At 36.7% G+C, this 27824-nt stretch overlaps 1 long non-coding RNA gene across 2 annotated transcripts; it reads left to right on the top strand.

Annotated features, from left to right (window-relative positions):
* Positions 1–1099: 1099 nt before the first annotated feature.
* On the top strand, positions 1100–27726 carry LOC147996495 (uncharacterized). Of its 2 annotated transcripts, none has more exons than XR_015678281.1 (3): positions 1100–1195; positions 23448–23534; positions 24650–27725. It is a non-coding gene; the product is annotated as an uncharacterized LOC147996495 (long non-coding RNA). The 2 variants fall into 2 exon arrangements; XR_015678280.1 differs by lacking the exon at positions 23448–23534 and adding an exon at positions 15591–15675 and having other exon boundaries at positions 1110–1195; positions 24650–27726.
* Positions 27727–27824: the final 98 nt, after the last annotated feature.

Genomic DNA, 27824 nt, shown 5'->3' with positions numbered 1-27824 from the left:
AGCTGTTGAGAGCACTGATTGCTGTTCCACAGGTCCTGAGTCAATTCCCAGCAACCACATGGTGGCTCACAACCATCTGTTATTGGATCTTATGCCCTCTTCCTGGTATGTCTGAAGATAGGAACAATGTATTCACATAACTAAAAATAATAAATAACTCTTTAAAAAAAGAGGGTACTTAGAGAAAATTATTAGCATTAGAACTTTCTTGAAATGAGACTTTATTGTTAGATTGAACAGCTGAATATAAAAATTCAAACATCACAAGTAAAATAGGAAAAGATAAAAGTATTTCTCTTTTCTTTACCAATGAGTTTCAAGCAGCTGAGGTATTCCTGTCATATCTGAGGCACTCAAAAACTTTGTGTTAAATGAGTAGGCAAAATGATTTCTAGTGGATTATTAGAAATGAGTATTGTTGGGAATATACTTGCTAATGTCATTGAAACATTCAAAAGATGGTGAGGGGTATTTGAGATGGTAGTAAGTTGGTATAATGAACCCTGAAGAATTTCAAACAAGTTAACAAGACAGAGAGCAAAATTATGAGAGGATTATTTTTTTGACCAGAGTAGATGTTATCATTGATAACTCCTAAAAAAATTATAGAAACAAGGCACAGTATATTGTGCTACAGCGGGATGAGCTCTGAGAACTCATCACAGAGAAGACAGCTAATGAGAATCAACTGAGGCACTAGAGTTAATGGAGAAAAGAATCAGGGGAGATATCGCCATGCTGAGAATTTTAATTGCACTGTTGTTGATTTTGAATTCTAGAATGGCATGCATGCCTTCAGAAGCATGGGACACTTGAGTTTGACTGGTGAAAATAAGGCAAACTAGGTACCTGTGAAGACTGCAAAAATCTGCTTCTTCCTAAATGTTGGGTGGATATAGATGTAGAGATGACTCTGAAACTTAGAAATAGGCTCACAACTAAATAAATAATTAGAGAAGAGTAAGTTTAATCAATAGTCAAAGTAAGTAAATTGTGGGATGATGTCACAGGTGAGGCAGGTACAAGATAGAATGAGACCTGTCATTGGACGAGAATGAAGGATGGGCGGGAGAAAACTTTGAGGGAAGGGGAGGAGACTGGAAGGGAAAGGAGGAAGAGACAGAAGGGACGGAGAGAAGCAGCTGCGGAGAGAACATGGAGGCTGACGTTAAGATTCCACGCTGTACCTTTACAGGTTGTTATGAATGTTCTTAAGGGATGAATGTGTACAGGGCTTTGTATGTTTAGGCAGGCAATTATATCATATCGATCAGAGGTTATTGTGTTATGTGTTCTTTCATGTGGTTATTTGACTTTGGGAGACTGGGTGGCAGCTAGAGACATGGGCTGCCATGGAATTGGGATGTGCGCTTCTGGCAAGATATCTACCAGATATCTTGGGACACTGTGGTGCTGGACCTAGTAGGGGATAAAAGACTACATTTTATTATAATTTTACAACAACAGTAAATAACATATCAAAATAAATATCAAAAGGGGAGGGGCAGGTGAATAAAACTGATATATGATTCAAATGCTAATTTAGGAATAGTCTTTAGCGCATGTAAAAAGTTCTGTTCCACATATATATTTTTTTTCTTTTTTTCGGAGCTGGGGACTCCACATATATTTTTTCTGTGTAGAAATTTTCACAATCATGAATTAGCACTGTGAAATTATGAATTAGCATGGTGAAAATCTAAGACTAATGTCAATATACATCACAAAGCATTACTGAGCCTACTAGATCTTTCATATGACATTCATGTTCCTATAATTGTATAGTAACTTTTGAGAAATTTTAATTATTTATCACATATTTCCAAAGATATCAAGTATATTTTTCCTGCACTTCAGTAATTCATTTATAAACATATATAGATGAAAGAAAGCACAGGACAATAAAAATCTTGTGAGGGAAAATATGTAGTTGCATTATTTATGCACAATACCCCAAATCAGACACATGTCCCTGAATAAGAAAATGATTATCAAAATTGGGCAGAGTGCATGAAGGGGAATACTACTGGAGTTAATGAAACAATATTCTGACACATGCAGCAACCCTGATGATATTGATATCAAGAGTTTAGCTCAAGGACTAAATTTTTATGTGATCTTTCAGGTATGAACAAAGCTAAGACTACTTCTCACAGAAGAGTTATCTCTTCACAGTATACTTGGCCACAGTTTTGTGCACACACAATGCAGATTTCTGGAGTGCATTAACTTCAAAGAGGCCCCTACCTCTGTGAGATCTATCTTCACACACAAATCTGTATTTCCAGTCTAGGCAATATTATTCAGAGGCATCATTAGGAATGCCTTGATTGAGAAACCAACAGTTTAGATCTCCCCACTTTTGTTCATACCTTATGTCCTAGTCTACACAATATAGAATTAACAGTTACTCTTCAGGGGTCCTCAGTAGGGCAGGATGATAATCACTCCCTTATGAATCTTGATACATTGAAAATAACAGGTCAAGTTTATGGCCTAGAATCAAGGCATATATTCTGCTCTATCATTTTTTCTTCTTACCAATTATTTCTCCCCTAGATCAGCTGCAGAGTTTAGAATTCTCTCCCCAAGTTAGACGGTAGAAATCACAGTGTCCTCTCTACAAAGCTAGCAATAAAACTAGAAATTATTCCTATATATTTTCTATACATTTCTTTGGAAAGTTATCCACAAAAATATTTATCTTTTTTTATTAGAAGTCAAAAGACCTTCATCTCACTGCAGAAGAAATAGAACAAAGTAGTCATGAAAATTCTTTTTTTCTCCTTTTGTTTTTATTAATAATCTCACTCGTCTACAACTCAAATGATATCCCATGTCCTGACTTGTGGGACAGTGAAAGGGATTCTAGTTCCTGGTTGAGGTGGTTTGAAATCCCAGTTTAAAATCAGACATTTCACCTGACTCCAGGGAAACTACGCTGGTCACTAGCCCACAGCCCTCCATAGGGTAAATACTTTGAGATGGGTGGGTGTCTCAACCCTTGACTGGGAGTCATGCCTCTCTGCTTGAATTGGTCTCTATAGTCTCTATGTTACTTTCCCTGAACATTTCAGCTATTCATCCACATTAGGTCCTGAGAGTTTCTTGCTTTCCTAGCTTCTGGGACCCTCCAGTCCCTACCGGCAGTTCCTCATTCCCCTCTGCTACATATTTTTATTCGATTTCCTGATGCACTGTACCACTCTCTATTTCCCTCTAGTACCTTATCATGCCCCCGTTTTCCATTACCCTTCTCTTTCCCTCCCAATTCTCCCTCACTCCACCCCCCATGATCATCATGTTTATTCTTCTATGTAGGATTGAAGTGTGTCACATTTTCTGTATCCATTATGCTTCTTTTGAGGAAAAATCTGGGTTGTTTCCAGCTTCTGGTTATTATAAATAATTCTGCTATTAAAATAATAGAGCATATGTCCTTGTTGGAGCACCTTTTGTGTATGTACATAAGAGTGGTATAGCTGGGTCCTCAGGTACTACTATGTCTAATTTTCTTAGGAACCTCCAGATTGATTTCCAGAGTGGCTATACCAGCTTGCAATACCACAAAGAATGAAGGAGTGTTCCTCTTTCTCCACATCCTCAATAGCATATGCTGTCACCTGCATTTTTATTCTTAGCCATTCTGATTAGTGTGAGTTAGAATCTCATGTTTGGTTTTTGTTTTTTTGTTTTTGTTTTTTTTTGTTTTTTTTTTTGTTTTTTTTTTTTGCATTTCCCTGATGACTAAAGATGTTGCACATTTCTTTAAGTGCTGTTCAACCATGTGAGATTCCTTAGTTGAGAATTCGCTGATGAGCTCTCTACCCTATTTTTTAGCAGGGTTAGGTGATTCTCTGGGGAATCTTTGTATATTTTGGATATTAGCTCCCTATCAGATGTAGGGTTGCTAACAACCTTTTTCCAATATATGCTGTTTTGTCCTATTCACAGTGTCCTTTGCCTTGGAGAAGCTTTTTAATTTTATGAGGTCCTGTTTGTTGATTGTTGATCTTTGAACATAATCCATTTGTGTTCTATTCAGGAAAATTTCCCCTGTGATCATGTGTTTGGGACTCTTCCCCATTTTCTCTTGTATTAGATTCATTTCATATGGTTTTATGTGGAGGTCTTTGATCCACTTGATAGGGAAAACTATTCTCAACAATAAAAGAACTTCTGGGGGGCTCACCATTCCTGACATCAGGCTGTACTATAAAGCAATAGTGATACCACATGGTATTCGCACAGAGAGAAGCAAGTAACTCAACGGAACAGAATTGAAGACCCAGAAATGAACCCTTTGGTCACTTGATTTTGACAAAGTAGCTAAAACCACTCAGTTGAAGGAAGACAATATTTCAACAAATAGTGCTGGTTCAGAAGATGGTCAGCATGTAGAAGAGTGAAAATTGACCCATTCTTATCTCCTTGTACAAAAGTTCAAGAAAAATCTTTAAAAATAAACATGCATTGATGATATTTTCTTCAGCCTTTTCACATAATGTCATATCACATTATTCCAAAATTACTATTGGGTATTATTCCTTAATTTGTCAGAGCCTACTATGGATGGTACCTTTCTAATGTTTTAATCATCAATCTTAAGACTTCTTTTTCACATGAATAATTAAAGCTATCTTTTGGTTTTGGTTTTAGGCCTTTTAGTAATACTATTTTCACTTTTGTAGAAGTAGATTCCTCACTACATCTTCCAATGTTATACCATCATTTAGTTATCCTTAGGGTAGGGATAAGAAGCCTCTGGGAATTTCTGACTTTTCCTGTCATTATATTGTTAACCCAGGACTTTAACAATACTTTAACATCAGATTAGTTCATTGTGACAAAAGCCTGGCTTTTACACCTTAATCTCACAAATACTGTGCTACAAAGAAGTGATGCACAGGTCCATATATACATGATTGAATGTTTTAAATGTTCAAAATTAAATATAAACCAGAATAAAATTCAAAAAGTCTTTCTTCTGGGAGCATGACAGTAAAATTCCTGGGAAGAATACCAGAAGACTCTTTATTGGGTTAGAAACGTTCTATCTCTTTGTGACATGAGAGTCTGACCAAAAATAAACATTGATCACAATTTATCAAATAATATGTCTTAGATAGGTATGTGTAACTGGACAGCAATTTTAACCTCAAAGTTCCAAAAAACCAAAACCACTCTAACATTATGTGGCAAAGTCATCAATACATTTTAAAACAATCATTCAGAGTTTGAAAAAGTTAACTTGTAAGTTAAATTAATGGCAGCAAATAAATTGAATCTTAATGTATGCATGTTCCAAAGTTTATACAAATGAGAAAGATGCCGACTTCTCTCCTGGCTTTTTCTGTAATTATAATCACCTTTGTTTATGCAAGGTTTATTATTTCCCAATTGCTCACTGGGGGCCTGATTAAAAATGATGTGCATGCCCCTCATTCTTCAGTTCAGTAATGGGGCCTCAAAGAAGGGGGAAAATGCTTATCATGCACCCAAATTAATTAAATTTTATAGGCTTGCTGTTCATTAAACTGCCTCTGATAGTGCAAGTCTATCCATTTTCGTTTTACTACTGGGAGGTGAGAAGTGTGAGGAATGTCTGAAGAAAGGAAAATAAAATTACAATGAATTAATACTGCCGACTGTGATAGAGCCACAGACACAGTGATCAACAATATCCACGTAGCAGAAAGGTGGGGGGGAAAGCCCAAATCAGGGAATTGGTTTTTGTTTGTTTGTTTTTTTGTTTGTTCTTGTTATTTTATCAAGATAGCAAGTGGAAAATAAAGCCTTAAGGTTTTAGGAAATCATAATATAAATATGAGATAAAGAAAATATTTTTCTTTAACTTTTTAAAATTCTACATTCAGTGTAGTTCATCTGTGTGACTGTATAAAGTAGGAACCGAGTTACAAAATGGACAAAGTTTAAGCATCAGCCTCATTTTCACCATCATTCCTTATATCACAAGTTAGTGAGTGATATCACAGTGTGCCAATAACAAATATTCTTTAGATAGTGCAAAGGTTGTTGAGAATAATACAACCTAACAAACTTACAAGACTCAAATATCTGCAAACCTACCCCATTACATTAAATAAATGCAATCTGTACACTATGACTGTATATATGTACAATATAAAGTTTCATTACAAGTATCAGGTTCAAATTAGAAGCTCAAAAACAAAATACTGTGTTGTTTCGATAATTCACCTTGTTACTCCTGTGAAAAATCATTTCTTCTGGGCTGTGGAAATCCTTTTTATTAATTCTGAACCACCTCACTCTCTCTGGAATGAGTGACTCTCTATGGGGTGAATTGACTTTAGATTTAAGTGATAATTCTACCACTATAAGTCATAAAATCAATTTGTGTATTCTTCTCTAACCTCTCTTATCTCATATAAACATTCCTCAGACCATCATAAATGCCAATCATTTCAGAGTATATCAGCAACATCAGGGGAATATACCCAAAGATTCTTCTGAATTAAATACTGGTTATAAGAATTCAATATCTCTTTTTATAATTTTTTAATTTTTTAAATTTTTATTGGATATTTTCTTTATCTACATTTCAAATATTATTCCCCCATCCCTTTGTTTCCCCTCTGGTAACCCCCTATCCATCCCTCCATGCTCTGCCTCCCTGAAGTTGCTTCCCCACCCAACTACTCACTCCCTCCTGCTTCCCTGCCCTGGCATTCCCCTACACAGGGGCATTGACCCTTCACAAAACCAAGGACCTCTCTTCTCATTGATGCCTGACAATGACATCCTCAGCTACATATGTGACTGGAGCCATGGGTCATTCCCAGTGTACTCTTTGATTGGTGGTTTAGTTTCTGGGAGCCCTGGGATGTCTAGTTGGTTGATACCATTGTTCTTCTTATAAGGTTGCAAACCCACTGAGCCACATTCAATCTCTTTTAATGAATGGAACCTTAAAACTTCAGAATTCTCACTATCTTTTTGGTAACTCATATGACCTCAGTTTTCTTCCTCTTTTTTTTTTTTTATTAACTTGAGTATTTCTTATATACATTTCGAGTGTTATTCCCTTTCCTGGTTTCCGGGCAGCCATCCCCCTTCCCCCTGCCCTTTTTTATGGGTGTTCCCATCAACATCCTCCCCTCCCTTGTTGCCCTCCCCCCAACAATCTAGTTCACTGGGGGTTCAGTCTTAGCAGGACCCAGGGCTTCCCCTTCCACTGATGCTCTTACTAGGATATTCATTGCTACCTATAAGGTCAGACTCCAGGGTCAGTCCATGTAAAGTCTTTAGGTAGTGTCTTAGTCCCTGGAGCTCTGGTTGCTTGACATTGTTGTACACAAGGGGTCTCGAGCCCTTCAAGCTCTTCCAGTTCTTTCTCTGATTCCTTCAACAGGGTCCTATTCTCAGTTCAGTGGTTTGCTGCTGGCATACGCCTCTGTGTTTGCTGTATTCTGGCTGTGTCTCTCCGGAGAGATCTACATCCGGCTCCTGTCGGCCTGCACTTCTTTGCTTCATCCATCTTGTCTAACTGGATGACTGTATATGCATGGGCCACATGTGGGGCAGGCTCTGAATGGGTGTTTCTTCTGTGTCTGTTTTACTCTTTGCCTCTCTATTCCCTGCCAAGGGTATTCTTGTTCCCCCCCACTTTTTTTTTTTTTGGTTCTTTTTTTTCGGAGCTGGGGACCGAACCCAGGGCCTTGTGCTTCCTAGGTAAGCGCTCTACCACTGAGCTAAATCCCCAGCCCCTCTTGTTCCCCTTTTAAAGAAGGAGTGAAGCATTCACATTTTGATCATCCGTCTTGAGTTTCATTTGTTCTAGGCATCTAGGGTAATTCAAGCATTTGGGCTAATAGCCACTTATCAATGAATGCATATCATGTATGGCTTTCTGTGATTGGGTTACCTCACTCAGGATGATATTTTCCAGTTCCGACCATTTGCCTACGAATTTCATAAAGGCATTGTTTTTGATAGCTGAGTAATATTCCATTGTGTAGATGTACCACATTTTCTGTATCCATTCCTCTGTTGAAGGGCATCTGGGTTCTTTCCAGCTTCTGGCTATTATAAATAAGGCTATGATGAACATAGTGGAGCACGTGACCTTTTTATATGTTGGAGCATCTTTTGGGTATATGCCCAAGAGAGGTATAGCTGGATCCTCAGGCAATTCAATGTCCAATTTTCTGAGGAACCTCCAGACTGATTTCCAGAATGGTTGTACCAGTCTGCAATCCCACCAACAATGGAGGAGTGTTCCTCTTTCTTCGCATCCTCGCCAGCATCTGCTGTCACCTGAGTTTTTGATCTTAGCCATTCTCACTGTGAGGTGAAATCTCACGGTTGTTTTGATTTGCGTTTCCTTTATGACTAAAGATGTTGAACATTTCTTTAGGTGTTTCTCAGCCATTCGGCATTCCTCAGCTGTGAATTCTTTGTTTAGCTCTGAACCCCATTTTGTAATAGGGTTATTTGTCTCCCTGCGGTCTAATTTCTTGAGTTCTTTGTATATTTTGGATATAAGCCCTCTCTCTGTTGTACGATTGGTAAAGATCTTTTCCCAATCTGTTGGTTTCAGTTATGTCCTAACCACAGTGTCCTTTGCCTTACAGAAGCTTTGCAGTTTCATGAAATCCCATTTGTCGATTCTTGATCTTAGAGCATAAGCCATTGGTGTTTTGTTCAGGAAATTTTTTCCAGTGCCCATGTGTTCCACATGCTTCCCTAGTTTTTCTTCTATTAGTTTGAGTGTGTCTGGTTTGATGTGGAGGTCCTTGATCCACTTGGACTTAAGCTTTGTACAGGGTGATAAGCATGGATCGATCTGCATTCTTCTACATGTTGCCCTCCAGTTGAACCACCACCATTTGCTGAAAATGCTGTCTTTTTTCCATTTGATGGTTTTGGATCCTTTGTCAAAAACCAAGTGCCCATAGGTGTGTGGGTTCATTTCTAGGTCTTCAATTCTGTTCCATTGATCTATCTGTCTGTCTCTGTACCAATACCATGCAGTTTTTATCACTATTGCTCTGTAATACTGCTTGAGTTCAGGGATAGTGATTCCCCCTGAAGTCCTTTTATTGTTGAGGATAGTTTTAGCTATCCTGGGTTTTTTGTTATTCCAGATGAATTTGCAAATTGTTCTGTCTAACTCTTTGAAGAATTGGATTGGTATTTTGATGGGGAATGCATTGAATCTGTAGGTCACTTTCGGTAAAATGGCCATTTTTACTATATTAATCCTGCCAATCCATGAGCATGGGAGATCTTTCCATCTTCTGAGGTCTTCTTCAATTTCATTCTTCAGAGTCTTGAAGTTCTTATTGTACAGATCTTTTACTTGTTTGGTTAAAGTCACACCGAGGTACTTTATATTATTTGGGTCTATTATGAAGGGTGTCGTTTCCCTTGTTTCTTTCTCGGCTTGTTTCTCTTTTGTGTAGAGGAAGGCTACTGATTTATTTGAGTTAATTTTATACCCAGCCACTTTGCTGAAGTTGTTTATCAGCTTTAGTAGTTCTCTGGTGGAACTTTTGGGATCACTTAAATAAACTATCATATCATCTGCAAATAGTGATATTTTGACTTCTTTTCCGATCTCTATCCCCTTGACCTCCTTTTGTTGTCTGATTGCTCTGGCTAGAACTTCAAGAACTATATTGAATAAGTAGGGAGAGAGTGGGCAGCCTTGTCTAGTCCCTGATTTTAGTGGGATTGCTTCAAGTTTCTCTCCATTTAGTTTAATGTTAGCAACTGGTTTGCTGTATATGGCTTTTACTATGTTTAGATATGGGCCTGGAATTTCTATTCTTTTCAGGACTTTTATCATGAAGGGGTGTTGAATTTTGTCAAATGCTTTCTCAGCATCTAATGAAATGATCCTGTGGTTTTGTTCTTTCAGTTTGTTTATATAATGGATCACGTTGATGGTTTTCCATATATTAAACCATCCCTGCATGCCTGGGACGAAGCCTACTTGATCATGGTGAATGATTGTTTTGATGTGCTCTTGGATTCTGTTTGCCAGAATTTTATTGAGTATTTTTGCATCGATATTCATAAGGGAAATTGGTCTGAAGTTCTCTTTCTTTGTTGGGTCTTTGTGTGGTTTAGGTATAAGAGTAATTGTGGCTTTGTAGAAGGAATTCGGTAGTGCTCCATCTGTTTCAATTTTGTGGAATAGTTTGGATAATATTGGTATCAGATCTTCTATGAAGGTCTGATAGAATTCTGCACTAAACCCGTCTGGACCTGGGCTCTTTTTGGTTCAGAGACCGTTAATGACTGCTTCTATTTCCATAGGAGTTATGGGGTTGTTTATCTGGTTTATCTGTTCCTGATTTAACTTCGGTACCTGGTATCTGTCTAGGAAATTTGACATTTCCTGCAGATTTTCAAGTTTTGTTGAATATAGGTTTTTATAGTAAGATCTGATGATTTTTTGAATTTCCTCTGAATCTGTAGGTATGTCTCCCTTTTCATTTCTGATTTTGTTAATTTGGATACACTCTATGTGTACTCTCGTTAGTCTGGCTAAGGGTTTATCTATCTTGTTGATTTTCTCAAAGAACCAACTTTTGGTTCTGTTGATTCTTTCTATGGTCCTTTTTGTTTCTACTTGGTTGATTTCAGCTCTGAGTTTTACTATTTCCTGCCTTCTACTCCTCCTTGGTGTAGTTGCTTCCTTTTGTTCTAGAGCTTTTAGGTGTGCTGTCAAGCTGCTGACATATGCTCTTTCCTGTTTCTTTCTGCAGGCACTCAGCGCTATGAGTTTTCCTCTTAGCACAGCTTTCATTGTGTCCCATAAGTTTGGGTATGTTGTACCTTCATTTTCATTAAATTCTAAAAAGTTTTTAATTTCTTTCTTTATATCTTCCTTGACCAGGTTATCATTGAGTAGAGCATTGTTCAATTTCCACGTATATGTGGGCATTCTTCCCTTATTGTTATTGAAGACCAGTTTTAGGCCGTGGTGGTCCGATAGCACGCATGGGATTATTTCTATCTTTCTGTACCTGTTGAGGCCCGTTTTTTTTTTTTTTTTTTTTTTTTTACCAATTATATGGTCAATTTTGGAGAAAGTACCATGAGGAGCTCAGAAGAAGTTATATTCTTTTGCTTTAGGGTAGAATGTTCTATAAATATCTGTTAAGTCCATTTGGCTCATGACTTCTCTTAGTCTGTCTATGTCTCTGTTTAATTTCTGTTTCCATGATCTGTCCATTGATGAGAGTGGGGTGTTGAAATCTCCTACTATTATTGTCTGAGGTGCAATGTGTTTTTTGAGCTATAGTAAGGTTTCTTTTACGTATGTAGGTGCCCTTGTATTTGGGGCATAGATATTTAGGATTGAGAGTTCATCTTGGTGGATTTTTCCTTTGATGAATATGAAGTGTCCTTCTTATCTTTTTTGATGACTTTTAGTTGAAAATTGATTTTATCTGATATTAGAATGGCAACTCCAGCTTGCTTCTTCCGACCATTTCTTGGAAAGTTGTTTTCCAGCCTTTCACTCTGAGGTAGTGTCTGTCTTTGTCTCTGAGGTGTGTTTCCTGTAGGCAGCAGAATGCAGAGTCCTCGTTGCGTATCCAGTTTGTTAATCTATGTCTTTTTTTGGGGGAGTTGAGGCCATTGATGTTGAGAGATATTAAGGAATAGTAATTATTGCTTCCTGTTATATTCATATTTGGATGTGAGGTTATGTTTGTGTGCTTTTCTTCTCTTTGTTTTGTTGCCAAGACTATTAGTTTCTTGTTTCTTCTAGGGTATAGCTTGCCTCCTTATGTTGGGCTTTACCATTTATTATCCTTTGTAGTGCTAGATTTGTAGAAAGATATTGTGTAAATTTGGTTTTTTCATGGAATATCTTGGTTTCTCCATCTATTTTAATTGAGAGTTTTGCAGGATACAGTAACCTGGGCTGGCATTTGTGTTCTCTTAGGGTCTGTATGAAATCTGTCCAGGATCTTCTGTCTTTCATAGTTTCTGGGGAAAAGTCTGGTGTAATTATGATAGGTCTGCCTTTATATGTTACTTGACCTTTTTCCCTTACTACTTTTAATATTCTTTCTTTATTTTGTGCGTTTGGTCTTTTGACAATTATGTGACGGGAGCTGTTTCTTTTCTGGTCCAATCTATTTGGAGTTCTGTAGGCTTCTTGTATGCCTATGGGTATCTCTTTTTTTAGGTTAGGGAAGTTTTCTTCTATGATTTTGTTGAAGATATTTACTGGTCTTTTGAGCTGGGAGTCTTCACTCTCTTCTATACCTATTATCCTTAGGTTTGATCTTCTCACTGAGTCCTGGGTTTCCTGTATGTTTTGGACCAGTAGCTTTTTCCGCTTTACATTATCTTTGACAGTTGAGTCAATGATTTCTATGGAATCTTCTGCTCCTGAGATTCTTTCTTCCATCTCTTGTATTCTGTTGGTGAAGCTCATATCTACAGCTCCTTGTCTCTTCTTTTGGTTTTCTATATCCAGGGTTGTTTCAATGTGTTCTTTCTTGATTGCTTCTATTTCCATTTTTAATTCCTTCAGCTGTTTGATTGTGTTTTCCTGGAATTCTTTCAGGGATTTTTGCGATTCCTCTCTGTAGGCTTCTACTTGTTTATTAATGTTTTCCTGTGTTTCCCTAAGTGTGTTCATGTCTTTCTTGAAGTCCTCCAGCATCATGATCAAATATGATTTTGAAACTAGATCTTGCTTTTCTGGTGTGTTTGGATATTCCATGTTTGTTTTGGTGGGAGAATTGGGCTCTGATGATGGCATGTGGTCTTGGTTTCTGTTGCTTGAATTCCTGTGTTTGCCTCTCGCCATCAGATTATCTCTAGTGTTACTTTGTTCTGCTATTTCTGATAGTGGCTAGACTGTCCTATAAGCCTGTGTGTCAGGAGTGCTGTAGGCCTGTTTTCCTGTTTTCTTTCGGCCAGTTATGGGGACAGAGTGTTCTGCTTTCGGGCATGTAGTTTTTCCTATCTACAGGTCTTCAGCTGTTCCTTTGGGCCTGTGTCTGGAGTTCACCAGGCAGCTCACTTGCAGCAGAAAAATTGGTCTTACCTGTGGTCCCGAGGCTCAAGTTTGCTTGTCGGGTGTTTTCCTCTGGTGTCAGAGATGTGTACAGAATGCAGTCTTTTCTGGTTTCCCAGGTGTGTCTGCCTCTCTGTAGGTTTAGCTTTCCCTCCCTTGGGATTTGGGTGCAGAGAACTGTTTATCTGGTCTGTTCTTTCAGGTTCCTGTGGTGTCTCTGGCACAGGGGTCCTGCTGCTCCTGGGCCTTCCCCCACAGGAACCCAGAGGCTGTATACAGTTTCCTTTGGGCCAGGGATGTGGGCAGGGGTGGGCAGTGTTGGTGGTCTCTTCTGCTCTGCAGCCTCAGGAGTGCCCACCTGACCAGGCGGTGAGGTCTCTCTCCCACGGGGTCTGGGAGCAGAGAGCTGCTGCGGGCCGGGATCCCCGGGTTTGGGACTCCCGGTAAACCAGTTTTCTTCCTCTTAAAATTCACTTCTAAAGGTTAACATTTGAGAAAAATCCTGATCAGCTTCCTCTTCCAGTTAAAGTTGCCTTTTCCACCATTCCCTCCCTCTTAGCACCTGTATCCTTCCTTTTTTTAGTGCTCTTCTCCCCAACATATTCCTATTTTCTCTTCTTATTTCTTTGTTTACGCTAGGATTTATATTCACAAACTGAGAATTTGTCCCAGAAAATGTGAAATGAACGATAATATGTGATACTTGTCTTTCTGAATCAAAGTTAACTTGGAATTATTAAAAGAAAAAAATCCTTACTGTAAAATATCCTAATAGAAACTTTTAGAAGGGACATGAAGTCAAAATTTAACTTCTGTTCTTGATAATATGTGATTCAAGAGGGTATATATTTTCTTAAAGGGCAGAGTAAATAAATATGGGAAGTGGCTCAAAGTGACAGATAAGCGTCACCATGTTGTGTTCAGGTTGTATATATCCCTTGCACATGCAATCCACTCTAGTGTGAACATCTGTTCATTTGTGGAAAGGTGCATAGATGAGCAGATTCTTTACTTCAATTCCACATCAACATAGACTCTTCTAGGAATATCTGCCATCATATTTGACACATTGGATTTTATTTGTTCAAAAGTGTTTCTCTGCTTTCCTCATCAGCTTCAAGCTTATGTATCTAGATTCTAGTCAAGTATGTAGGTGCCTTCCACTTTATGCTGATAATTCAAATTTAATTTGAAAATCTGTTACATATTATGAACAAAGATAATTTTGAGAAAATATTATATAAAATATTCTGTTTGATTACATTTACATATTCTCATCTTCCAAAATTATTTAAGGTATAACTGTGATACACAAATATGCTGGTAAACCCAAATTTAAAGTTTCTTTTATTATGTTCATTTTCCACCACTAATTTTTATAACTAAGAACAAGTTCATAAAATAATGATGAGGAGGAATAAATCTATGCCCATTTCTGGTATATTATGTAAACATTGTATTGGCAGATGGTAAATGATATGTTTATATTTTCTTATTTAATATGCAATATCTCAAGTCTAATTCTATATAAAAATTAACCTCTTAAAATAATATATAATCCTGTTACTTAAAGTTTAGTTTATTTTCTGTTAGTATACGTGATTTTTTTATATGTGGCTATGTAAATATTTTAATACTCTTTTGAATTTTAAATATATATATATGTGTGTATATATATATATATATATATATATATATATATATATCTTTGTATATGTATATGGGTGCTCATATGCCACAGACAATACATGTAAGTCAACTGTTAACTTGAGAGAGCTGGTACTTTCTAGTCTGTGGGTTCCAGGGTTCAAATAAGTTTTAAATTTGTTCACAGTTGTTTTTAGCAACTGAACCATCTCAGCATCCCAGCCCTGATCTCATTGTTGAAGATCTCAGTTTTTTTGTAATTTAAGTAATTATTTAGAAAACATCATCATATCATTTCATACATATTCTGGCTTGTAAACTAGGTAAAACCTAGAACAAAGAAGAAATAAGTTTTAAAACATGTAATGAAATTAATATGAATGCCGTATTCACATTCCCAAACCCCAAATGTTTTGGAATAAATTTGTTTTTGGTGATCGCTAGTTTAATATGAATTCAAGAATATAGAGTCCTATGCTGAGTACGTTTCCTCAAAGAAAAAAAAAACTGACAGACCAGCATTGCATGCCTCTGTGGTGTCAACAAAGATCAAGTGAGCCCTCACCACATTGCAACAGCCAGCAGGACTGGAGCTGAAGAGAGGTGAAGATGAAGTGTATTTTGCTGAGACTTCTTGAAGTTCCAAACCCTCCAAAACAAATTTCTTTATTTCAACCCACCTAGTTTGTGATACTTTGCTATGGTCAGTTTATGAAAAATTTGGGTTAATAGAACATAATTTCTATACTGAGTAAAAACTCTAGGACTTTTTCCCACACAAAACCTTCAGGATACACTTATTTCTTTGGACACATCTTTAAACAATACGAAAATATTAGATAATTTGCTTTTTGGAAAACTTCCTCTAAAGCCAGCTAAATAACATAACACATTTTTGTCTTTTATATTCCAGAGTGAAGTGTTCCTCTACTTTCTAAGCATCGTCTAGATTAGATATGATTGGAAATAAAACCAGTTAAAATGCAACAATATTTGAGGTAATTGTTAAGATTCAATAATATTTGAATAAATAGTCCCCAAGTTACAACACACTTTTCGTTAATAATCAGTGGTAAAAATACTGATCTAGATGACTTAGTAAAAAAACATTTTTTTTATATTTTATTTTATTGTAGAGTTCAGAATATTTTCATTTTTCATTAAAAACAATGACATTGTAAAAAAAGACAGTCTATGTGAAGTGTAAATTTACTGTTATATTTTTCTGAATATTAAAGTACTACATGTATACTGAACAGTAATAAGTATGAATACAGATATAAATCACAGAAGAATTTTTGATGATATGAATTGTGAATTGAATGAGGAATAAAGATAATTTTAAGACTGGATTAGAATAAAAGGTATCGACATTGGGTGCACTTTAGTAATATAGGACAGCTTTGTTATTTTTAAGTACCCCAATAATAACACAATAGTATGAATAAAACTAAGCTTGTTTTATTCTCAAGAGAAAACTCATGTCTATGCTAACTTTTATACAATTGTTCACAAAATTCAAAAGAGAACACTTCAGAGGGCTCTGTTTCTGCACTGACAATATTGAGTAAGTATATACTTTTCCAAGGTTGCTAATCAATTGTCTAACCTACAATACTAATTTGATATTTAAACTGTTTTGAAAATTTCAACAAATAAATCTCTGAATATCTGAAGATTCTCCAAATAAATGCTTTTTAAAAAGGCACAGTTGAAATTATGTCTTTATATAAAGGATTTTTTATAATAAGCAGTGTTTGGCTGCCTGACACCCTAGTCATCTGCCATGACTCTGCTTGTACTATCACTATTCAATTAACCTGTCATTTGATGCTGCAACAAAGGACACAGACCAATTCACATCATAAATGGTTTCTGAGGTCACTGGCTTGTGCTAAGTATATTATTTGTACCTCCTACATTCATCCATGCACAGCTCCTACCTTTTGTGTTTAGTTAAGTTCTTCTCAATAATCCAGTTCACCAAGATCTTTCTACTCCTGAAAAGCAATGTTAGTCAAAAGGCTGGCCATTCCCAATTAATATGAAAGTATGTCTGATCATATTCCAGTCACATTTATTCTCTTGTTTCATGCAAGCCTCCACAAACCTTAATAAAATATCCTCAATATTTAAGCTCATGTTTTTGGAACACTTGGTCTCAATCTATTCCTTCATTATATGCCTTACATAAATCAATCTACATATAAATCTTACAGCTTTTCTCTTAGTTGACATGATTAGTTAAACCTTTCAGTACTCAAAAACTATAGTCAGCATTCAGTTTAATTTTAATATGTTTCTCTGATATTTACATGCAGACAACACTCACCAGTTAAGTGGAATAGCAAAATGTTCACTTTAAATCCTATGACTTGTTGTCTGGGGGTCATTCAAGATCAACTGCTCACTGAAGATTCCTCTTGCCAATATGTTTGTGAAGAACAAGGGCCTTATGTTGTTTGAAGAGCTATGTTCTGCTTCATTGTTTGACTTATGTAAATATAATTAATTCATTAATAGATACCAGAAAGTAGCGTAACTGATATTATGTAATTTGTCTACATGGAATTTAAAAAATTATTTTCAGTTTACAATTAAGGGACAATATACTATTAATCACAGTCATATATGTGAAACTTGGTGCCCTTCAGTCTGATAAAAGAGGCTGCAATTTGTATAAAGTAGCAGGAACCTAACCTTCCCTAAATATTATAAATCTGGAATTTTTATCAAGGATAAACATTTACATAGAGAGCCACATAGACTTACAGGGAAATCTTGTCTTGATTGAAACATTCCCTTTGGGAGGGAGGGGATGAACTCTAAATTTCAGGAAGGAACTAAAAACAGTTGCAAATCCAGAAGACAGAAAACATGATCCACAAGTCCCCTCCCAATGTTATATAGGGAGTTAATATGAAGTTGTAATAACACAAAATTTATCTTTTCATAAAAATCTATCATCTCTATATGTACTACATAGGTATATATCACAAACTACATTAATGCATAGCTAAATTTTTCAGGCATAAGTGGTGCCTAAAAGGAATACACAGGGATAGTTGTTTAATTTAAGTATATATCCAGACAATTTACTTCTATCATCTTTATATTTACTCAGAATTCAATTTTTAATTTTATTAACTGAAAATACTGTGTTTAAATCATATTATAATCACAGTTGTCATTTATGTATCCATTTATGTACAACAAAAATGTACTTAGAAATCACAGTGAGTATAGGGAATATTCTATCAATATATGATTTTTTCTTGCAAATTTACATCATATTTTAAGCATTCCCTTCCATATTTGACAGTATAAAATGGTAGAAGTCAAAACCAAATATATAAAATTAACTATATAATATCTGTTTTCCTTTTAATATTTCTAGTATTTCATGTCCATGTTTCATGGAAAAATAGTCACGTTCATTTAATTTGGTACTAGATACTTCTCTGTAGCTGAAGTCAAATGCTTAAAAAGGCCCTCTTTAATCTTTCTAATGCTAATTTAGCTTTTAAAATGTAACCTATCTGAAAACTTTTATCTTTTAACTTAATGCAGTTGCAGTCTGTCTGCTAGACATCCCTGACTCATTTCTGGCCATTTCAGCCTTATCACCTGTGAATATCTTTCTGTCTCTGTCTTATCATGCTATTACACAGTTGTTAGTGGTTTCATTTCTCTCCCCTCACAGCATACCCCCAATGTGGGCACATCAGTGTGATTGTCAGCAGATTTATAAGGGGAACACATTCTTCAGTGACTCTATGTCTGACCATCAGCAACAGAGAGGCAACTCGTTTCATTTGATGTAAAGCAATGCTTCCTAAATTCTGGCTTATGTTGCAATTAGTTAAATATTCAAAATACACATCATTGTAGAATACATAATTGTTAATGACAAGAACAAAAACAAATGATAATTTGGGCTCTATTGAAAAAATGTTAGCTTAAGATATGTGAATCTTCTTTTTTCTCTGCTCTTTGGGAATAAGCAAGTCTGGCACAGCTTCTTGAATAATTCATAAGAGAAGAATAAAAGATTTATCAATAAAAACAGGGTCAAGTTCTCTTGGGGAGCTTTAGAATATAAGTATGTGCTAGAACTGCATCAGAGGAGAGCTATGTATTTAGATGACCAACTTAAAATTTTATATTGTGCAGGTCTCTGTTAATAACTTAATAGAATAAATTTATACTCCAGAACAATACCTGTGATATTTCAAAATCACTACCTTTTAAAATATGACTCTTGGAAAAAAACCTTCCTGCTTCTGAAATAATTTTCTACTGTACTAGCTTTTAAGAACCAAACAAAATGACCATAATAAAATAAGTGCTGTTTTTGTCACAAGGTGCTGTAAAAATGGCATTGCGAATATTTCTTGTTATTTACTTAGTATGTGATTCTTCCATGGAAACAATACATCTGTGGTACATAAGCTTATTTCTTTTTAGTGAATCTAGGTGTGAGTACAACCATGTGTGCAATGAAAAGGAAAGGACACACTTTCCGGCAATGAAGGAAACTGATAGATAATGTTCCTACATACAGCAGTTATATGTAACCTAAGAGGTTACTGTCAAACCAGCATGGACAATTTAAAGAAAGCACAACTTCCAAAATAAGACAAAGCACACTGCATTAATAAATCATATGTCTTGGCGAAAACTTCTTCTTAGTGTATTAATTACAGTTAAAGTGAACTGACTAGCTAAGGTCACAGTATTAATGGCATAAGATGGAGTTCACACATGAGTGGCAAAGGGCATTCCATATTTTGGGGGTGATGTCTAAAATATAAATGGAGAAACTAAGTTTTGAAAGAATCTCAATTCCCCACTGACACAACTTGGGAATTTTTAAAATCAATAGGCTTGTTAAGCTCCTTATATGTTGCTATGCGATACTGAAAATCTTTAACAATAACCTTTAACAATAACTAAAAGAAAAGGCAAAGTAATGTATAGAAATCTACAATCTTTTTTTTCCTCCACTTCTCCTACCCAATAAAAATGCTGTTTCTCTTTAGGATGAATTAAAGAAAGGATCAAGCTCAATATGTTACTCCCCAAACCAGCAAATGCTAAAACATTCTCAATATTTAAGAATTTACACTTTGTGAGGGAACGTGCCTATAAATTGCAGCTATTGTCAACTAGGATCTGTAATGTTTGTCTACAACAGATTCCAAAATATCATACATCTTACCTAGAATATCACAGAGGGTTCAGTAAATCCCAGGAACACAAATCATAATATATGCTCAATTTTGAAACACTCCATATTGAAATTTTCACTGTTTTGACAGACATAAATTATATGCCTTTAATTTTAAATTCCAAACATTACTATTTACAGAGGGGTCAAATGCAAGGTTTACAATTTCTTGAAAATGTTATATTTTTACTGAGGTGTCCAGGAGGTTCTTTAAGCTGTTAGCGTAAGCTACTTGGCTAACATTTTAGGTGACACCTGGTTCTGAGGCGATGGTGCTGGCAGCTGTTCCTGGGGCTCCTTTCCTTAGGTTGGGTTATCTTATCCAATTTTGATATGATGGTTTTTGCTCTATCGTACAAGGTTTTTATTTTGTCATGTTTGGTTTGTTTTATTGCATATTTTATTTACTTACATTTCATATCTCCTTTGCCAGTTTCCCCTCTGGGAACAATCTATGCTGTCCTTACTCCCCCGGCTTCCATGAGGGTGCTATGTTTTATAAGTCTTTTCCTTTTTAATGAGAACCAGAAATGTACCAGATCCCATTGCAGATGGCAGGAGAGGTGAGAATGAAGAGTAGAGTCAGGAGAACCTATGATCAAGACATACTATGTTCAAAACCAAATATTTTCAATAAAAGGAAAGAAAATAAAGAAAACAAAAAAGAGGGGAAAAGAGATACAGAAATGGAGAGAAAGAGAGAAGGAGAGAGAGAAAGAGAGAGAGAAAGAGAGGGAGAGAAGGAAGAGGAGGAGGAGGAGGAGGAGGAGAACAAGAACAAGAACAAGAAAAACAAGAACAACAACAACAACAAGACACTAACAACAAGAAGAACAAGAACAAGAAGAAGAAGAAGAAAAATAAGAACAACAACAAGAAGAAAAAGAATAACAAGAACAAAAAGAACAAGAACAAGAAGACAGAACTCAGTGTCCTATTAAATTCCTCTCCAAGTTATAGCAGAAGCATAATGAAAAGGGGGGGGGGAACCCATGGAGACCATATCCAGAGGTTAAGGGATGGGGCTACTTACCTTTCATAAAATTTTAATTCATAATAAATCCTGTCTAATGGAAATAAAGGGACAATGAGTGGAGCATCAACTGGAGGAAATGCCATCCACAGACTGACCCATATGAAGAACAATCCCACATATAACCACCAAACCCAGACACTAATGACAAGAAGGGCTTGCTGACAGGGGCCTAGTATGGATGTCTTGCAGAGCCTTACGAAAATAGATGTGGATGCCTGCAGCCAACCATTGGAATGAGCATGAGAACTCTGATGGAAGAGTTAGGGGAAGGACTGAAGGAGCTGAAGGGGTTTGCAACCCCATAGGAAGAACAATATAAACGAACAAGAGTCCCCAAAGCTTCCAGGGACCAACCAACCACCAAGCAAAGAATACACAAGAAGGGACTCATGTCTCCAGCTACATATGTAGCAGATCAGATGAAGGCCTTGTCTGGCATCAATGGGAGGAGAAGTCCTGTGTCTTGTGAAGGCTTGATGCCCCAGCATAGGGGAATGATAGGGCAGTGGGGCAGGAGTGGGTGGGTGGGTGTGGGAGCACCCTCGTGGGGGAAGGGGAGGAGGATGACATAGGTGGTTTGCAGAGAGGAAACCGGGATAAAATTAGAGATGTAAATAAGCAAAACAACAACATATTTATTGAAAGGTATATCTGACAGAGTCTTTGTTGTTATTAGTATTTCCATTCATGTTTAATGGTGAAACAGATACATCAAATCCCTATATAATAGACCTTTTACTTTCATGTCAACACATGAAATTCTTCTATGGCTCATAAAGTACTTCTTTACTTCAAGTAGTCCAAACAGCGTGCAGAGACGACAGCTGTAAGGAGAGGAACTGAGTGTTTCCTGCACAGGCAAATTGGAGCAAAGGAAGGTGAAATGTGCAATTTCTGTAATGTTTCAGTCTTGAATATTTTGTTTTTACTGAACTCCTCAACCATGTTATAAGTGAACCAAACTTGTGCAAATTAATAAAACAACAAAAAACTAAAACACTACATAATTTTATATAAGTAATCTGACTCTGCTGATTCTTACTAGAAAACAATTATTTTAAGATAAACAAAGGCTAATATTTTATTACTTTACAATTTCTCACCACCATAACCTCCTTTCATTAATTCTCACATCTTTGCAGAAAGCTGTATTAAGTGCTTATCACTTTTAACCATATGGTTTTACGTATGCCATCAGATATCACATTCCTGTTATTCAAAAGTTTAAATTTTGTAATTTGTTACCATAGTATATAATATAGATATTATACTATGTTATAATATAGATTAAGATATAATAAATATATACAATATATATTTCCATTGCACAACTACATTTCACTCTTTCGTTCTCTCATTTCAAACCCACTAAATATAAATTTGTCACCCAAATGTTCTTGCACACAGTGGCATTCCCTGGAGCATGATCTAGGTGTCACACTCTTAATATCAAGTGAGTCCCCCTCTTCCAGGAGATATCAAATGACAATACCGTCTAGCTAATGGTTGGGTTTCATTATCATCTGTTCATTCCTTGTTAGAATTTTGTATTGTTTTAGCTTGCCCAGGTCTTATTCATTCTGCCACAACTTCTCTGAATCAATATTGTGCGAATCCCTGTTAGTTCCAGAAAAATGGTATTTTATTGTTATCATCCACTATCTCTGACTCTTACAATATTCATATCCACTTTTGTCATTGATGCTTTTATATAGGAAGAAGGGATAAGGAGAAATTGTCCCTATGAGGGCCAAACAGTCTGCAGTAACTTATTCTATTTTTTTTTTGGACAGATATAGGTCTCTATTAATTGCCATCTACTCCAAAAAGGAAGCTTTACTGAAGAGAGTTGACAGGGACAATCAACTACATGTATGGGAATATGCCATACATGATAACACTGAATCTACTTAGCAGAATAATAGTAGTATATTGTTCTACTCTAGGGATTATGACCTAAACAGCTATTGTTTCTTGGTTCTAATAACAGTGCCCAGTATTAATTCCATCTTATGAAATGGTCCTTACATCCTATTTGAAAAATATTTGTTTCCTCCCATATTCCATGGTATTACTAAATCAGCAGGCATATTTTCCAAATTTGGTGCTTAATTATTGTAGCTCACAGGATTTGCAATGAGGTAATATTGGGTTTTATTTTCTCCTTCAGTAATGTTCATGTTAGTTTCAGACCTGCAAAAACAATCTGTTCAGGATGAAACTTCCAAACTGGTGATTTTTCCATGTCATATTCTTCAAATAAGGATGCCTTAATTAGTAGAGTCTTATATGAAAGGAGTAATTGCACTATTTGGAATTAGAAGGTTATTATAGGGTCATATGTTTGAATGCTTAGTAATAAGAGAAAGGGCCCCATTGGGAAAGATTAGGAGCTGTTGCCTTGTTGGATGAGGGTGGTCTTGTAGCAGTTGATTAAATGGGATTAGTTTTAAGGTTTAACCTATGCTAGCACAAGACCCTCATTCTCTCCCTGCTTCCTGCAGATCAAGGCATAAATATTTCAGTTACATCTTTAGCACCATACCTGTCTGCATCCCACCATGATGATCATGGACTAAGACTCTGAAAATGTAAGCAAGTCTCTAACTAATGCTTTCTTTTATAAAAGTTAGCTTGGACATGATGCCTCTTCACAACAGTAGAACACTAAACCATAATGAAAAGTATTATGACCTGTAGTGTGTATGGGATCTATAACATCTCAATGTTTAATAACTTCAGAAACGATACAACTCATGTCTGGCACTCTATCCAGTGTTATCAAGTTGAGCTTTATTGTCTCATCAGATAACTCAGTGTAAACATTCCACATATGTTGGCTATCCATGCTGACTCAAAAATTAAGGAAGGCTTCCCTTCTGTGGACTTCCTTTGAAAACTTTTTATACTTTTAAATTTTGCAAACCTTCAAACAGGAGAGTGAACAGGCCCTTGCCTGAGGAGCTCCAGAAGCCAGGACCCACTCCTTAGACCTCTGTCATTAATTATACTTCCATCATCTGTAACCGCCACAAATGCCATCTCGAGCTCCTCAAATGTACTCACCCCAGATTGTGCTAATATTACATGAAGTCTGAACAAAAGGCCACTGATCTCTGAGTATCAAAATCCACTAATCCCTGAACAGGAAAACCAACCAATCCCTGAACCCCCAAGCTCAGGATTAGATAGTCTACCAATCCTCACTTGAGAAATCTCTGCCTCTGTCTTAGTCAAGGTTTCTATTCCTGAACAAATATCATGACCAGGAAGCACGTTGTGGAGGAAAGGGTTTATTTAGATTAAAATGCCACAGTGCTGTTCATATCCAAAGGAAGGCAGGACTGGAACTCAAGCAGGGCAGGTTGCAGGAGGTGATACAGAGGCCATGGAGGGATGTTGCTTACTGACTTGCTTCCTTTCCCTGGCTTGCTCAGCTTTCTCTCTTATAGAACAAAGACTACCAGCCCAGAGAAAGCACCACCCACAATGGGTTAGGTTTATCTGCTTGGTCACTAGTTGAGAAAATGCCTTACAGTTGGGTCTCATGAAAGCATTTCCTCAACTGATGCTCCTTTCTCTGTGATAACTTCAACTTATGTCAAGTTACACATAAAACCATCCAATACAGTCAGGAAAACTCTGACCCCTAAGAAATCCTATATAAGCTCTGCCCTCTGTTTAATTTGTTACTGTTTTCACCCAGGAGCAGTGGCAGTCAACCACGGATTCTTCTGGTCCATTGCCATTCTAGATTCCTTGCTCACAATACATCTCTTTTATGAAATGTTCTGCCTGATGTGACACTCTCATAGGAAAAATGCAAGAAGCAGTGGAGTAGAGAAAGGAAGACGCGAAGAACTGGACTGAGACCGAGGCTTCCAAACTTCTCAGCTCTGCCTGGGCTAGCCACTCTAGGAGCAGCAACACTGAAGAAAAGAAGCAGCTAACCTGAGCTCTTTCACTGTTAATACTCTAGCACAGCCAGGGTTATCCTCCCTCAAATCTGCAATGCCTCTACTGAGGAGGCTTCCTCTCAAAGATATGTGGTTCCTAGGCTCTTGTGTCTCATGATACCCTTCAATTGGGAGACTATTTCATCTCAGACCTGTGTGATTACTGGACTCAGAAGCCCTTTACATTGGAAAAGAATGCCAACCATACATATATATGGATATAGTTCAAGAAGCTTCTACAAACATACGTTTTCTCATGATGTCAGCAGTTATGCATGTTGGGAGATGTAGCCTCTGGAACTTTCTGTATTCCAAATATACTGTTAGCAATGGAAAAGTAAGGGTTCTTTAAGATGTTCAATTTCCTATCAGAGGTGATGTCTTGATTTAGTAGAACCTCACAGCATTTACAACAATATTATGAGCTGAGCAAAGCTATCAGTGTATATGGCAGTACTTGATCAAGACAAATCCTTATAAAGAGATTCAAAAATTATGGTGTCATTGATTTCCATTCTTTTGAAAAGCACTGTTTTAGCTGGAGTTTTATTGCTGTGAAGAGACTTCATGACTATGGCAATGCTTTTAATGGAAAACATCCAATTGAGGCTAGCTTAGAATTCAGATGTTCATCATCATGGAGGAAACACAGTGCCATGCATCCAGACATGGTCCTAGGACAGGCAGTAGAAGTTCTATATTTGGTTCTATAGGCAGCAGGAAGCAACACTGAATCATTAAACCTGGATCCAATATCTGAAATCTCACACCCATCTCCAGAGACACAATTCCTCCAATAAGCACATCCCTTACATAGTGGCACTCCCTGTGAGTCTATATCAACCATTTTCATTAGACAACCACAAATATCTATAATAATAGTTGATGTTAATTGCAAAACTTTTAAATTCTGAAGACTCAATAAGTCTTGTTTGTATATAAATATCTTACTGCTTATGATAATGCTCTAATTTCATAGATATACTTCTTTATTGGTTTGGAGACATTACATGTTATTCAAAATGAGAAGAGAAGTTGTTGAGCTACAATATGGATACAGAGTAGAAAAGTATCCCCTGAAGTCATAGCCATTGACATGAGTATATAAACATGGATTAAAATAGATTAAGGCTTATAAGATAAAAATACATCAATGTACCATTAATTCTCAACTGTAATCAAGTACAAAGCAGAGTACTTGGATGATGAAAGCTTGGATTTACTGATGGTTTGTGGTGAAAATAGTCTACTTTAAATATATCAGTGATTGACCCGAGGGCTTTCTTATAATTAAACACCTGCTCACCTTACTATTACATACATGAGCCCTAGAGGATGAAAGAAATAGCAATTTTAGATTTGTTTGAAGTACGTTACTTTAAAAATTAGATTTCTGAAACGCTTTAAATAAACAAATGTGTTAAGGGGTTCATTTCATCAAAGAAACATATATTAGGTATATTTAAAGCATGAAACATAGCACCCTCATTGAAATCAACTTGTAAATAAAATACTTGAATTACATATTCCTCAGTTTACAGAGAAAGATGCATACAGAGTTGTAAGACACTATGATTTTTATGTGAATAAAGGTAAAGCACACACGGGTGAAGCAGACCAGATAACTAAAATCTGCACCAGTCTTAGTGCTTTGATAATTGTACTGTCTAGTTTTGTGTTTTAATTTTACACCTGCTGGAGTTATCACAGAGAAAGAATCCTCTTGTACTGGCAAGTTTTATGTATCAACTTGACTCAAGCTTGAAGTTATCACAGGAAAAGGAGCCTCAGTTGGGGAAATGCCTTCATGAGACCCAGCTGTAAGGCATTTTCTTAATTAGTGATCAAGAGGGAGGACCCAGCCCATTGTGGGTAGTGCCATCCCTGGGCTGGTTGTCTCAAGTTCTGTAAGAGAGCAAGCTAAGCAAGCCACAGAAAGGAAGCAAGCCACTAAGTAACATCCTTCCGTGGCCTGTGTATCACCTCCTGCTTCCTGACCTGCTTGAATTCCAGTCCTGACTTACTTTGGTGATGAACAGCAATGTAGAAGTATAAGCTGAATAAGCCCTTTCCTGCCCAATTTGCTTCTTGGTCCTGATGTTTGTGCAGGAATAGAAACCACGACTAAGACAATCCTCAATGTCTGGTTACTAAGAGACCCTATCAAATTATATCATTAGTGAATGTGATCCTTTGAAAAGCCCATATGCTAATATGGAGTAGCACTATTAGGAGGATGGCTTTGCTAGAATAGGTGCAGCCTTGTTGGAAGAGGTGAGCCACTTAGGGGCTGGCTTTAAGGTCTCAGATTATCAAGCTATGTGCAGACTATGAGTCTCTTCTTGCTACCTGCAGATCAAGATTTAGATCTCCCAGCTCCTTCTCCAGAATTATGTCTGCCTGCACACCACAATGCTTCCAGCCATGATGAAAATGAATTAAACTTTTGAACTGTAAGGCACCCCCATTAAATGTTTTTTTTTCCTTTATAGAAGTTGTCATGGTCATGGTGTTTCTTCACACCAATGGAAACACAAGCTATAACACTATACCAATAACAACCATGAAAGTGAGATTCATGAAGTCATCAGTAAGTGTAGTGTTCTGCTGAACTCTAAGACAGGCAGAGATGCCAGTGCTCCTGCACATGAAAATACTGATGTTGCATTTACGCTAAGGACCTCCTTGATCTAGAAGTCAGCAAAGCAAAAGAAGAGAGTCCAGTCATAGATGAATATGAACTCTTACCTGCTGCACTAACTTTATGCGTTTTAGAAGATTTTATTTTATACATCCTCCAAAATAAAGCCTCTATATGAAACACGCCATGCATTCTTCAATCTGTTCTATTTTCCCTGTTGTTGATACTTTAGGGAAGAATATTTTTGTGATTGTTTTATAGGGACATTTCTTCAAAGAACTTTT

The sequence above is a fragment of the Rattus norvegicus genome, chromosome 2, assembly GCF_021556685.1.
Source record: "Rattus norvegicus strain SHRSP/BbbUtx chromosome 2, alternate assembly SHRSP_T2T, whole genome shotgun sequence".
NCBI classification, from domain to species: Eukaryota; Metazoa; Chordata; class Mammalia; order Rodentia; family Muridae; genus Rattus; species Rattus norvegicus.
The sequence above is the reverse complement of the archived record's forward strand: the minus strand, read 5'-3'. Positions and strand labels throughout refer to the sequence as shown.